We start from the raw sequence: 15305 nt of genomic DNA, 5'->3' as shown, positions 1-15305 counted from the left end.
ATAGGTAGATACACCTATTTCAGTATACGGGCCCTCTCAGAGATGCAGAAGCACTTTATAGTTGATTAAGTGCCACTGCACTATATAGTATCAACCAACTTGCAAAAGCATGAGAGTAGTTTCCACTAGTAGGTGGTGAATTTGCTCATCTTCATTGAAACAAGCTAATGATTCCTTAAGTGTTTCACCTTCCTGAAGATAAAAAATGAGAACATTCTTCTCCCCAACACTGGTAGCCTTTTTATCAAGACCGTAGGCAACGGCAGCAGTAGTAGGCTCGTTAATGATCCGCATGACATTCAGACCAGAGATGACTTCAGCGTCCTTTGTAGCTTGCCTCTATGAGTCATTGAAGTAGGCAGGCACTGTAACGACAGCATTTTTGACGGTGCTTCCCAGGTAAGCCTCTGCAATTTCTTTCATCTTTGTCAGCACCATAGATGAGATCTCTTCTGCGGCGAATTCCTTGACCTCACCCTTGTACTGCACAGAGATCATAGGCTTATCGCCAGGGCCAGCAAAGACCTTGAAAGGCCACAATTTGATGTCGCTCTAGACGGAAGCGTCAGTGTACCGTCTGCCAATTAGACGCTTGGCATCGAAGACAGTGTTGGTGGGGTTCATGGCGACCTGGTTCTTGGCAGCATCACCGATGAGGCGCTCAGTGTCAGTGAAGGCAACGTATGAAGGCGTGGTGCGATTGCCTTGGGCTCAGCAGTGTATGGGCCGTGTGTACCTCACAAACGGCACCCATATCCTCCTCCCTTCTCTGATAAGTCTGCCCCTTTGGTCCTCTCGTCCCATTTTTCTCTAACTGAATTTCTCGCTCCTCAATTGTGCTTCTTCCCTCTTTAGCATCATAGATCACAGGCACAGTCACTTCTACCTCTTTATCTGTAAAGACACCCTGCACCTTTGCAACATAGACTTTCTTCACTGTCCCAGATTCTATCTCTTGGCGAAAGCGATCGGCTGTGTGAGCATTCCTTGCAAGAATAAGCAGACCAGACACCAGGCGATCAAGGCGATGGATTGGATAAAGAAGTCCAAGCTGATGCTCCACCTGTAAAATTCCAAGGACGGTGTTCTTCCGATATTGTCCACAAGCATGAACAGGGACAGAAGGCGGTTTGCAGACAGTCACCACATCTGATCCCAACTCTAGAATGTCCACTGAGCCAGCAGTCATAGGTGGCTCATGCATAGTACTGACGGGGTCTCTGCCTAAACTCGTTTGCAAAAAGATCAACAATGGTCTTCATATCCCATCTCTGTTTCACATGAGCTATAAACTCAAAGTAGTATGGCCTTCAAACCGCTTGCCGTTGTGGAAGATGAAGTCCCCCAAGCGATCGGAGTCTCCCGATTTAGAGCTCTCTTCTTCCCCTTTAGCATTGCTCCCTCTCCTTTCGCCACACAGCCCGCCATTCTTCCTTTTTCAAAAATATCCCCCTCCTTTTTCCCAGAATAGGCAAAAAGCCCAACAAATTCAGTTATTCCTATTAGCAAGGTGATACACGTAATTCTCATCATTCATGTCATGGTCATTTGGGGATGTAAGATTTGCTTAAGTTCCAAAAATCCTTAGACAAACTACACAATTTCACCATCATCTCCATCTTCAATATCAACTTCGATGTTCCCATGTTTTTGCGGGTCTCCATCACCAAAACACATCTTGTTTGTTTTGGGGATTTGAAGTTTGTCCAGCGCTTTACTTAGAATTCATCATTGAAATTGACAGCTTAATAATATTCTTTGGCATCAGTTTTGCATATTTTTATTGAAACACGCGCAATAAGATAACACAGATGCACAACAAAAATGGAGGTGTTCACGACTCGGATGCGCAGCAACACGACATCCACCCCCTCTAAACCTGCGCATCCTCCGGATGTGCCAACTATCCAGGATCATTCAACTCCACAAACAGGTTAAGTCCATCTTCTGATTCTAGTAAACCTGTTTCTCCATCAGCTTCATCATCCCAATGAAATTTCTGCCCCTTTCGAAACAGCTGATAGAGAACATCTGCAATATGAGCAAAATGAGGAATCCAAATCATGTAAAATACACAAGCTCCCACAAATCTCCGCACCTCTGAAGTAGTCGAGCAATACTCTACAATCCTGTTTATGGCATCCACCTTTGCAGGAGAAGGTTTTCTGCCATAATATCCAACCATATGCCCAACTATGATGACTTCATTAACAGCAAAGACAGATTTCAGCCCTGAAAGTGTCAAATTTACCTCTTCCAATCGTGTCAAAATTTGCTCACAAGCAATCAAGTGATCAGCCACAAACTGTCTACATCCACGCAAATCAAGACTTTCATTCTTTTCTTCTTCTGCACAACCCTTAATAGGCACATCATCTAGAAAAGGCATGGTATACTGCGGAATATAGTCTCGAAGAACTCTATGCATAGCATTCATCATATGAACAACTGAGTTTGTAGCACCTTGTGGCAAGGTACACATCCTCACAAGACCAATAGGTGTCCGCATAGTAGTAATATCCCTGCTTTCCAAGGCAAGCTGAAACTGATCATAACCTGAATACAAGTCACCTAGTGAATAGATGGCTCGTCCTGCAAAAGCCTCAGCAAATTCATCCACAACTGGACCTGTTCCCACATTCCTGATTGTCACTTTGTTCACGGGCTGCATATCCTGAATAAATCTCAAAGTACCATTCTTCTTTGGTACAGTAAACCACCTGTTAGAATAGGGTGCAGAAGAGGGTTCCAAAATCCCCATTTTAATCTTCTCATTCAGCAACTCTATCAGCTTTGGCAAATGTGCTTTAGGCACAGGTATAGGACGTATATTCCATGGTATATGAGGAACAGTGAAGATGACCATAGGTGCAACCAATTCGGGACTAATGCAGCCAATTTCATGTGGAAAGAAAGCAAATGCCTTACCATGACGTCCAAGCATCTCTCTAAAACATTCTTTTTCCACTGGAAGCAAAAAATCATCATTTCCAATCTTCAATTCTGCAAGAGTTTCAGTTGTAAACTTATGTCCAATATTTGCAGTATCCCTCAACATAGGCTGCTTCATAGCTTTTTCAATCTGTTCATCACTATCAGAAGGAAGCGGGCCTGCAACCGGCTTAACCTTCTTATCAACTGTTTTATATTTTGTGTCAACCTTGGCATCATTCAAGCACTCTTTTCTTTGCTGCAATTTCTGCAAATTTTCAGCATCTTTCAACTCTGTTGGCTGAAAAATTTCAGCCTTTAGCTCTATGGACTGCATGGGTGCAGCCTGAAACTCTGTATGCAGAAATTTTTCTGCATTCAACTCTGTTGGCTGAATGAATTCAGCCCTCGGTTCTATGGACTGCATAGACGCATCCTGAAACTCTGTATGCAGAAATTTTTCTGCATTCAACTCTGTTGGCTGAATGGATTCAGCCCTCTGCAATTCTGTTAGCTGATCAAGATCAGCCATAAATTCAGTTTGCTGAGTTTTCTCAGCCTCTAACTCTGTTTGCAGCATAAAACCAGAAATTTTCTGAAACATATCCAAGGTTTGCACAGGTATAATCTTTGAACCCTTGCATTCATCAGTTTTCAGCATTGCTCTCATCTCAAACAATGTATCTGCATAAGACATCCCTTCATACAATCCATCCACATGCTCTTCTGCTTGCAAAATACCTGCATTCTTCAACTCTTTCTCCTTACGACCAATGTACTGCCTGGCAGCTCTAGGCAAATCTGAAATTTTCTGATAACTCACTGAACTATCTGAAGTAAACCCAACAAAGTTATTGGAGAAAGACTGGCTGCCAGGAGGCGAGATCTCCTCTTTTCTCCGCTCCGTACCACTGGCATCTCGCAAGACAGCGGTACCTAATGAAAATCCAACTCCTTCGTAGGTAGTGGTGCCTCACGCAAGGAGTCCCTGTTTCTCGGATGATTTACCCCAACAGTCATAAACTGAACAGCTCACATACCATCTTTACTGCGTATCCGCGCATAAGCTGATCCGTCATCCATCACTTTTGTTTCCATTCTTGCTTCTGTAATGAAAGGCTGTCCAAGAATAATCGGATAAGAGCATGAATCCTGAACAAAGCAATGATAATCCTCTTCAACATTACCAATAGAAATTCTAATACTCGGACAAGCAGCATACATATCACCAGAAGTATTATTGGCGGCTCTCATGCGCCAACCATGCTCTGCATCCATAGGCCACTTGCCACTCTCATAAACACCTCGAGCAATAAGATTAATTTCAGAACCATGATCAACTAAAGCGATCAAGGGAATTTGTTTCTCTCCAATCCTTACCACTGTCTCAGTAGTTGCTCTAGCCCAATGACTTCGTGAAAAATGGCTGCGAGGAATGAGAATAGGGGTCTCATCATCTTCATACTGCATAGGCTGCACTATTTTCTCCAATTGCGGATTAACAGAAGCATTCTCAACCATCACTGCATCATCATGCTCTTTCCCAAGAGCTCCATGCCACAATCCCTGTAAAGCAGGTCCTTCCATCGCATGCCGTTTCCTCCGCAAAAGATCCTGCATCTGATCCTGTATTTCTCTTCTAGCAATCCCAAGAGCCTCTCCAACAGTAAAAGTGACTTCACTATTCAAAATTCTTTCATGAAAAATCTTACTCATATCCGTTTGCATATCAAGGTCTGACAAGAGCTTAAATCCTGGCTCTTTTCTTGGTTGCCTCTTTTCTTTCTGCTTGTCTCCCATTGGTTGATCAGAACCTGTTTGAGTTGGAGAATTTGACATAGGTGGAGCTGTAACAGGTGGTGAAACAAAGTCACCCCCTCTAGTCTTTTTGGAGGAGCTAGGACCCTCCTCATCTCTTCTTCTCTTTTCTTCAACCATGACATCTAAACCCTGCATTTTAGCCATATAAGCAAAAATAGAATACCTGTCAACAGGAGAATCCCATCCTGTTTCTCCTCGGATGCTAGAGCCCACACAAGTCATAGTAGAAGTTTGAACTTTCCCTCTTCTCGCTATCTCCAAGGCAGAAGACCATAAGGCAGAGTCTCCATCAGATTTCTGCTCAAGCTGGACTCCAAAAGCTGAAGCATCTCCTCTAACACTCACATAAGCTGATCGCGCAGCCATATCATCAACAAGCTTCTTCATACCTCCCTTTCCAAAGTTCGTGTCAAGAGGAGCGCCAGTCTCTGTCAGCCATATCTTCCCATCTTGTCCCCAGAACACTACATTCTTCTTACGTGCTTCCTGAAAAGCATCACAATCTCTGCAGTGTTGGTGCTCTGTACTATCACACCAAATACATCGTCGCCCTTTCCTTTGACCAGCTGGAAAAGCAGTCACTGGAGCAGGTGCTACAGCAGGTACTGACATAAGTTGCTCCTTTAACTTACCAACTTCAGCTTTGACTGCTTCAATCGTCAAATCCGCCAAGCCTTTAATAACATCATCTACAGATAAGGGCACTGGAGCAGCAGGTACTGGTGGATTCACAGCAGGAAGAGTAGGCTTAGGCAAAGAAGTAGCAGGGGTAGAAGAAGAAGTCTCCAAGGATTTTTCAGGAACTGATCCTGTGTTTCGATGCAATCTGACTCTCCTTCGCTGCTTCTTGACAAGAGCATTCACAGCATCAATGACATGTCTCCACTCAGTCTTTAAACCTGAATCAGTAGCTTGATCTTCCAAAAGATCATCCAACTTTTCCTGTAAATCAGCATCTGCAGCTTCCAAAAATAACTCCACTTTCTGCATCTCCAAAGCTTGCTGTTCAGTCCCATCCAACTGATCATAACGACTTTCAAACTCTCGCAAAAGAGCGGTAACAGAAAGTCCCTTATTAGGCATAGAAACCCATGCTAAAAAATTCCTGCGATTCATAAGACCTGTATCCTCCAGGAAATATTCATATTTTAATGCCTTTTTAAATTCAGCCCAACTTGCATGTGCCTCTTGAATTTCTGCAATTCGACCTTCAAGAGCGCGCACCACGATCCGCAAGAAGTAGCGGCTCCAAACATCTTGAGAAACCCCAAAAAACTTCATCTTTTCTTCATACAAATGCAGGTAAGTTGACACTTGCTGGCCATTAAACTGCTTCATCTCCTGTTGGACAGCTTTCAAGGCATCCATAGCATCACTCTCTCGTTTTGCATGAACTTGCTACTGCATATACATGGTAAATGACTGAAACAGGTTCTTCATAACATTATCATCTGTCATCTCTTCTTGTGAGTCTCCCATCTTGCTGATGACGCAGCACTTTCACGTCGGGTTCACCAGAAATGTCGAAGAGATCGTGCAAGAGCTGCAGAACACGGGGTTCAAGGTACAACAATGGAAGAGACTAATAAGAAGAAAATTGAATTGTTGATGCCAAAATACACTATATTTCTTGTCAAAATGAGTTATATGAAGCTCATGTTCAGAAAAATCTGAACATATTCAGTTTCCTGTTTGTGAAGAGATCTTTGCAAAGAATGCATCTAGAACCATATCCATAACCATTATAAGAGCTAGGAGTATTAATGAAGGCTGAAGTTCCGTAGTCCAGATTGACATACAAGTAAGATCCTAGAAGTAAAATCTGATTCCTGTACCCAGTGCTGTAACCAGGATAATGGCAAAAACTGAGAGGATGATGATTAAAGCCAGCTTAAGCTGACCCTGTACCATAGGTAGATACACCTATTTCAGTATACGGGCCCTCTCAGAGATGCAGAAGCACTTTATAGTTGATTAAGTGCCACTGCACTATATAGTATCAACCAACTTGCAAAAGCATGAGAGTAGTTTCCACTAGTAGGTGGTGAATTTGCTCATCTTCATTGAAACAAGCTAATGATTCCTTAAGTGTTTCACCTTCCTGAAGATAAAAAATGAGAACATTCTTCTCCCCAACACTGGTAGCCTTTTTATCAAGACCGTAGGCAACGGCAGCAGCAGTAGGCTCGTTAATGATCCGCATGACATTCAGACCAGAGATGACTTCAGCGTCCTTTGTAGCTTGCCTCTATGAGTCATTGAAGTAGGCAGGCACTGTAACGACAACATTTTTGACGGTGCTTCCCAGGTAAGCCTCTGCAATTTCTTTCATCTTTGTCAGCACCATAGATGAGATCTCTTCTGCGGCGAATTCCTTGACCTCACCCTTGTACTGCACAGAGACCATAGGCTTATCGCCAGGGCCAGCAAAGACCTTGAAAGGCCACAATTTGATGTCGCTCTAGACGGAAGCGTCAGTGTACCGTCTGCCAATTAGACGCTTGGCATCGAAGACAGTGTTGGTGGGGTTCATGGCGACCTGGTTCTTGGCAGCATCACCGATGAGGCGCTCAGTGTCAGTGAAGGCAACGTATGAAGGCGTGGTGCGATTGCCTTGGGCTCAGTAGTGTATGGGCCGTGTGTACCTCACAAACGGCACCCATATCCTCCTCCCTTCTCTGATAAGTCTGCCCGTTTGGTCCTCTCGTCCCATTTTTCTCTAACTGAAGTTCTCGCTCCTCAATTGTGCTTCTTCCCTCTTTAGCATCATAGATCACAGGCACAGTCACTTCTACCTCTTTATCTGTAAAGACACCCTGCACCTTTGCAACATAGACTTTCTTCACTGTCCCAGATTCTATCTCTTGGCGAAAGCGATCGGCTGTGTGAGCATTCCTTGCAAGAATAAGCAGACCAGACACCAGGCGATCAAGGCGATGGATTGGATAAAGAAGTCCAAGCTGATGCTCCACCTGTAAAATTCCAAGGACGGTGTTCTTCCGATATTGTCCACAAGCATGAACAGGGACAGAAGGCGGTTTGCAGACAGTCACCACATCTGATCCCAACTCTAGAATGTCCACTGAGCCAGCAGTCACAGGTGGCTCATGCATAGTACTGACGGGGTCTCTGCCTAAACTCGTTTGCAAAAAGATCAACAATGGTCTTCATATCCCATCTCTGTTTCACATGAGCTATAAACTCAAAGTAGTATGGCCTTCAAACCGCTTGCCGTTGTGGAAGATGAAGTCCCCCAAGCGATCGGAGTCTCCCGATTTAGAGCTCTCTTCTTCCCCTTTAGCATTGCTCCCTCTCCTTTCGCCACACAGCCCGCCATTCTTCCTTTTTCAAAAATATCCCCCTCCTTTTTCCCAGAATAGGCAAAAAGCCCAACAAATTCAGTTATTCCTATTAGCAAGGTGATACACGTAATTCTCATCATTCATGTCATGGTCATTTGGGGATGTAAGATTTGCTTAAGTTCCAAAAATCCTTAGACAAACTACACAATTTCACCATCATCTCCATCTTCAATATCAACTTCGATGTTCCCATGTTTTTGCGGGTCTCCATCACCAAAACACATCTTGTTTGTTTTGGGGATTTGAAGTTTGTCCAGCGCTTTACTTAGAATTCATCATTGAAATTGACAGCTTAATAATATTCTTTGGCATCAGTTTTGCATATTTTTATTGAAACACGCGCAATAAGATAACACAGATGCACAACAAAAATGGAGGTGTTCACGACTCGGATGCGCAGCAACACGACATCCACCCCCTCTAAACCTGCGCATCCTCCGGATGTGCCAACTATCCAGGATCATTCAACTCCACAAACAGGTTAAGTCCATCTTCTGATTCTAGTAAACCTGTTTCTCCATCAGCTTCATCATCCCAATGAAATTTCTGCCCCTTTCGAAACAGCTGATAGAGAACATCTGCAATATGAGCAAAATGAGGAATCCAAATCATGTAAAATACACAAGCTCCCACAAATCTCCGCACCTCTGAAGTAGTCGAGAAATACTCTGCAATCCTGTTTATGGCATCCACCTTTGCAGGAGAAGGTTTTCTGCCATAATATCCAACCATATGCCCAACTATGATGACTTCATTAACAGCAAAGACAGATTTCAGCCCTGAAAGTGTCAAATTTACCTCTTCCAATCGTGTCAAAATTTGCTCACAAGCAATCAAGTGATCAGCCACAAACTGTCTACATCCACGCAAATCAAGACTTTCATTCTTTTCTTCTTCTGCACAACCCTTAATAGGCACATCATCTAGAAAAGGCATGGTATACTGCGGAATATAGTCTCGAAGAACTCTATGCATAGCATTCATCATATGAGCAACTGAGTTTGTAGCACCTTGTGGCAAGGTACACATCCTCACAAGACCAATAGGTGTCCGCATAGTAGTAATATCCCTGCTTTCCAAGGCAAGCTGAAACTGATCATAACCTGAATACAAGTCACCTAGTGAATAGATGGCTCGTCCTGCAAAAGCCTCAGCAAATTCATCCACAACTGGACCTGTTCCCACATTCCTGATTGTCACTTTGTTCACGGGCTGCATATCCTGAATAAATCTCAAAGTACCATTCTTCTTTGGTACAGTAAACCACCTGTTAGAATAGGGTGCAGAAGAGGGTTCCAAAATCCCCATTTTAATCTTCTCATTCAGCAACTCTATCAGCTTTGGCAAATGTGCTTTAGGCACAGGTATAGGACGTATATTCCATGGTATATGAGGAACAGTGAAGATGACCATAGGTGCAACCAATTCGGGACTAATGCAGCCAATTTCATGTGGAAAGAAAGCAAATGCCTTACCATGACGTCCAAGCATCTCTCTAAAACATTCTTTTTCCACTGGAAGCAAAAAATCATCATTTCCAATCTTCAATTCTGCAAGAGTTTCAGCTGTAAACTTATGTCCAATATTTGCAGTATCCCTCAACATAGGCTGCTTCATAGCTTTTTCAATCTGTTCATCACTATCAGAAGGAAGCGGGCCTGCAACCGGCTTAACCTTCTTATCAACTGTTTTATATTTTGTGTCAACCTTGGCATCATTCAAGCACTCTTTTCTTTGCTGCAATTTCTGCAAATTTTCAGCATCTTTCAACTCTGTTGGCTGAAAAATTTCAGCCTTTAGCTCTATGGACTGCATGGGTGCAGCCTGAAACTCTGTATGCAGAAATTTTTCTGCATTCAACTCTGTTGGCTGAATGAATTCAGCCCTCGGTTCTATGGACTGCATAGACGCATCCTGAAACTCTGTATGCAGAAATTTTTCTGCATTCAACTCTGTTGGCTGAATGGATTCAGCCCTCTGCAATTCTGTTAGCTGATCAAGATCAGCCATAAATTCAGTTTGCTGAGTTTTCTCAGCCTCTAACTCTGTTTGCAGCATAAAACCAGAAATTTCCTGAAACATATCCAAGGTTTGCACAGGTATAATCTTTGAACCCTTGCATTCATCAGTTTTCAGCATTGCTCTCATCTCAAACAATGTATCTGCATAAGACATCCCTTCATACAATCCATCCACATGCTCTTCTGCTTGCAAAATACCTGCATTCTTCAACTCTTTCTCCTTACGACCAATGTACTGCCTGGCAGCTCTAGGCAAATCTGAAATTTTCTGATAACTCACTGAACTATCTGAAGTAAACCCAACAAAGTTATTGGAGAAAGACTGGCTGCCAGGAGGCGAGATCTCCTCTTTTCTCCGCTCCGTACCACTGGCGTCTCGCAAGACAGCGGTACCTAATGAAAATCCAACTCCTTCGTAGGTAGTGGTGCCTCACGCAAGGAGTCCCTGTTTCTCGGATGATTTACCCCAACAGTCATAAACTGAACAGCTCGCATACCATCTTTACTGCGTATCCGCGCATAAGCTGATCCGTCATCCATCACTTTTGTTTCCATTCTTGCTTCTGTAATGAAAGGCTGTCCAAGAATAATCGGATAAGAGCATGAATCCTGAACAAAGCAATGATAATCCTCTTCAACATTACCAATAGAAATTCTAATACTCGGACAAGCAGCATACATATCACCAGAAGTATTATTGGCGGCTCTCATGCGCCAACCATGCTCTGCATCCATAGGCCACTTGCCACTCTCATAAACACCTCGAGCAATAAGATTAATTTCAGAACCATGATCAACTAAAGCGATCAAGGGAATTTGTTTCTCTCCAATCCTTACCACAGTCTCAGTAGTTGCTCTAGCCCAATGACTTCGTGAAAAATGGCTGCGAGGAATGAGAATAGGGGTCTCATCATCTTCATACTGCATAGGCTGCACTATTTTCTCCAATTGCGGATTAACAGAAGCATTCTCAACCATCACTGCATCATCATGCTCTTTCCCAAGAGCTCCATGCCACAATCCCTGTAAAGCAGGTCCTTCCATCGCATGCCGTTTCCTCCGCAAAAGATCCTGCATCTGATCCTGTATTTCTCTTCTAGCAATCCCAAGAGCCTCTCCAACAGTAAAAGTGACTTCACTATTCAAAATTCTTTCATGAAAAATCTTACTCATATCCGTTTGCATATCAAGGTCTGACAAGAGCTTAAATCCTGGCTCTTTTCTTGGTTGCCTCTTTTCTTTCTGCTTGTCTCCCATTGGTTGATCAGAACCTGTTTGAGTTGGAGAATTTGACATAGGTGGAGCTGTAACAGGTGGTGAAACAAAGTCACCCCCTCTAGTCTTTTTGGAGGAGCTAGGACCCTCCTCATCTCTTCTTCTCTTTTCTTCAACCATGACATCTAAACCCTGCATTTTAGCCATATAAGCAAAAATAGAATACCTGTCAACAGGAGAATCCCATCCTGTTTCTCCTCGGATGCTAGAGCCCACACAAGTCATAGTAGAAGTTTGAACTTTCCCTCTTCTCGCTATCTCCAAGGCAGAAGACCATAAGGCAGAGTCTCCATCAGATTTCTGCTCAAGCTGGACTCCAAAAGCTGAAGCATCTCCTCTAACACTCACATAAGCTGATCGCGCAGCCATATCATCAACAAGCTTCTTCATACCTCCCTTTCCAAAGTTCGTGTCAAGAGGAGCGCCAGTCTCTGTCAGCCATATCTTCCCATCTTGTCCCCAGAACACTACATTCTTCTTACGTGCTTCCTGAAAAGCATCACAATCTCTGCAGTGTTGGTGCTCTGTACTATCACACCAAATACATCGTCGCCCTTTCCTTTGACCAGCTGGAAAAGCAGTCACTGGAGCAGGTGCTACAGCAGGTACTGACATAAGTTGCTCCTTTAACTTACCAACTTCAGCTTTGACTGCTTCAATCGTCAAATCCGCCAAGCCTTTAATAACATCATCTACAGATAAGGGCACTGGAGCAGCAGGTACTGGTGGATTCACAGCAGGAAGAGTAGGCTTAGGCAAAGAAGTAGCAGGGGTAGAAGAAGAAGTCTCCAAGGATTTTTCAGGAACTGATCCTATGTTTCGATGCAATCTGACTCTCCTTCGCTGCTTCTTGACAAGAGCATTCACAGCATCAATGACATGTCTCCACTCAGTCTTTAAACCTGAATCAGTAGCTTGATCTTCCAAAAGATCATCCAACTTTTCCTGTAAATCAGCATCTGCAGCTTCCAAAAATAACTCCACTTTCTGCATCTCCAAAGCTTGCTGTTCAGTCCCATCCAACTGATCATAACGACTTTCAAACTCTCGCAAAAGAGCGGTAACAGAAAGTCCCTTATTAGGCATAGAAACCCATGCTAAAAAATTCCTGCGATTCATAAGACCTGTATCCTCCAGGAAATATTCATCTTTTAATGCCTTTTTAAATTCAGCCCAACCTGCATGTGCCTCTTGAATTTCTGCAATTCGACCTTCAAGAGCGCGCACCACGATCCGCAAGAAGTAGCGGCTCCAAACATCTTGAGAAACCCCAAAAAACTTCATCTTTTCTTCATACAAATGCAGGTAAGTTGACACTTGCTGGCCATTAAACTGCTTCATCTCCTGTTGGACAGCTTTCAAGGCATCCATAGCATCACTGTCTCGTTTTGCATGAACTTGCTGCTGCATATACATGGTAAATGACTGAAACAGGTTCTTCATAACATTATCATCTGTCATCTCTTCTTGCGAGTCTCCCATCTTGCTGATGACGCAGCACTTTCACGTCGGGTTCACCAGAAATGTCGAAGAGATCGTGCAAGAGCTGCAGAACACGGGGTTCAAGGTACAGCAATGGAAGAGACTAATAAGAAGAAAATTGAATTGTTGATGCCAAAATACACTATATTTCTTGTCAAAATGAGTTATATGAAGCTCATGTTCAGAAAAATCTGAACATATTCAGTTTCCTGTTTGTGAAGAGATCTTTGCAAAGAATGCATCTAGAACCATATCCATAACCATTATAAGAGCTAGGAGTATTAATGAAGGCTGAAGTTCCGTAGTCCAGATTGACATACAAGTAAGATCCTAGAAGTAAAATCTGATTCCTGTACCCAGTGCTGTAACTAGGATAATGGCAAAAACTGAGAGGATGATGATTAAAGCCAGCTTAAGCTGACCCTGTACCATAGGTAGATACACCTATTTCAGTATACGGGCCCTCTTAGAGATGCAGAAGCACTTTATAGTTGATTAAGTGCCACTGCACTATATAGTATCAACCAACTTGCAAAAGCATGAGAGTAGTTTCCACTAGTAGGTGGTGAATTTGCTCATCTTCATTGAAACAAGCTAATGATTCCTTAAGTGTTTCACCTTCCTGAAAATAAAAAATGAGAACATTCTTCTCCCCAACACTGGTAGCCTTTTTATCAAGACCGTAGGCAATGGCAGCAGCAGTAGGCTCGTTAATGATCCGCATGACATTCAGACCAGAGATGACTTCAGCGTCCTTTGTAGCTTGCCTCTATGAGTCATTGAAGTAGGCAGGCACTGTAACGACAGCATTTTTGACGGTGCTTCCCAGGTAAGCCTCTGCAATTTCTTTCATCTTTGTCAGCACCATAGATGAGATCTCTTCTGCGGCGAATTCCTTGACCTCACCCTTGTACTGCACAGAGATCATAGGCTTATCGCCAGGGCCAGCAAAGACCTTGAAAGGCCACAATTTGATGTCGCTCTAGACGGAAGCGTCAGTGTACCGTCTGCCAATTAGACGCTTGGCATCGAAGACAGTGTTGGTGGGGTTCATGGCGACCTGGTTCTTGGCAGCATCACCGATGAGGCGCTCAGTGTCAGTGAAGGCAACGTATGAAGGCGTGGTGCGATTGCCTTGGGCTCAGCAGTGTATGGGCCGTGTGTACCTCACAAACGGCACCCATATCCTCCTCCCTTCTCTGATAAGTCTGCCCCTTTGGTCCTCTCGTCCCATTTTTCTCTAACTAAATTTCTCGCTCCTCAATTGTGCTTCTTCCCTCTTTAGCATCATAGATCACAGGCACAATCACTTCTACCTCTTTATCTGTAAAGACACCCTGCACCTTTGCAACATAGACTTTCTTCACTGTCCCAGATTCTATCTCTTGGCGAAAGCGATCGGCTGTGTGAGCATTCCTTGCAAGAATAAGCAGACCAGACACCAGGCGATCAAGGCGATGGATTGGATAAAGAAGTCCAAGCTGATGCTCCACCTGTAAAATTCCAAGGACGGTGTTCTTCCGATATTGTCCACAAGCATGAACAGGGACAGAAGGCGGTTTGCAGACAGTCACCACATCTGATCCCAACTCTAGAATGTCCACTGAGCCAGCAGTCACAGGTGGCTCATGCATAGTACTGACGGGGTCTCTGCCTAAACTCGTTTGCAAAAAGATCAACAATGGTCTTCATATCCCATCTCTGTTTCACATGAGCTATAAACTCAAAGTAGTATGGCCTTCAAACCGCTTGCCATTGTGGAAGATGAAGTCCCCCAAGCGATCGGAGTCTCCCGATTTAGAGCTCTCTTCTTCCCCTTTAGCATTGCTCCCTCTCCTTTCGCCACACAGCCCGCCATTCTTCCTTTTTCAAAAATATCCCCCTCCTTTTTCCCAGAATAGGCAAAAAGCCCAACAAATTCAGTTATTCCTATTAGCAAGGTGATACACGTAATTCTCATCATTCATGTCATGGTCATTTGGGGATGTAAGATTTGCTTAAGTTCCAAAAATCCTTAGACAAACTACACAATTTCACCATCATCTCCATCTTCAATATCAACTTCGATGTTCCCATGTTTTTGCGGGTCTCCATCACCAAAACACATCTTGTTTGTTTTGGGGATTTGAAGTTTGTCCAGCGCTTTACTTAGAATTCATCATTGAAATTGACAGCTTAATAATATTCTTTGGCATCAGTTTTGCATATTTTTATTGAAACACGCGCAATAAGATAACACAGATGCACAACAAAAATGGAGGTGTTCACGACTCGGATGCGCAGCAACACGATAGCGTTTCTTGGAATTTAACTTATTCCAAACGAGTACTCTGCGGCTTAGGTGTTTTAGGTTTATGCCAATTTGGTTCACTCTAGAAAATAATTATGGGATCATTTCTACATGACTTGTGGT

The 15305-nt window shown here is 43.4% G+C and overlaps 1 pseudogene; it reads right to left on the bottom strand.

The window, feature by feature from the left end:
* Positions 1-14136: 14136 nt before the first annotated feature.
* Positions 14137-14999, bottom strand: LOC148040635 (RNA pseudouridine synthase 7 pseudogene; annotated as a pseudogene).
* Positions 15000-15305: the final 306 nt, after the last annotated feature.

This window comes from Lygodium microphyllum, chromosome 2 (genome assembly GCF_053477565.2).
Source record: "Lygodium microphyllum isolate KBCC chromosome 2, Lygodium_microphyllum_v1.1.10, whole genome shotgun sequence".
NCBI lineage: Eukaryota > Viridiplantae > Streptophyta > Polypodiopsida > Schizaeales > Lygodiaceae > Lygodium > Lygodium microphyllum.
The sequence above is the reverse complement of the archived record's forward strand: the minus strand, read 5'-3'. Positions and strand labels throughout refer to the sequence as shown.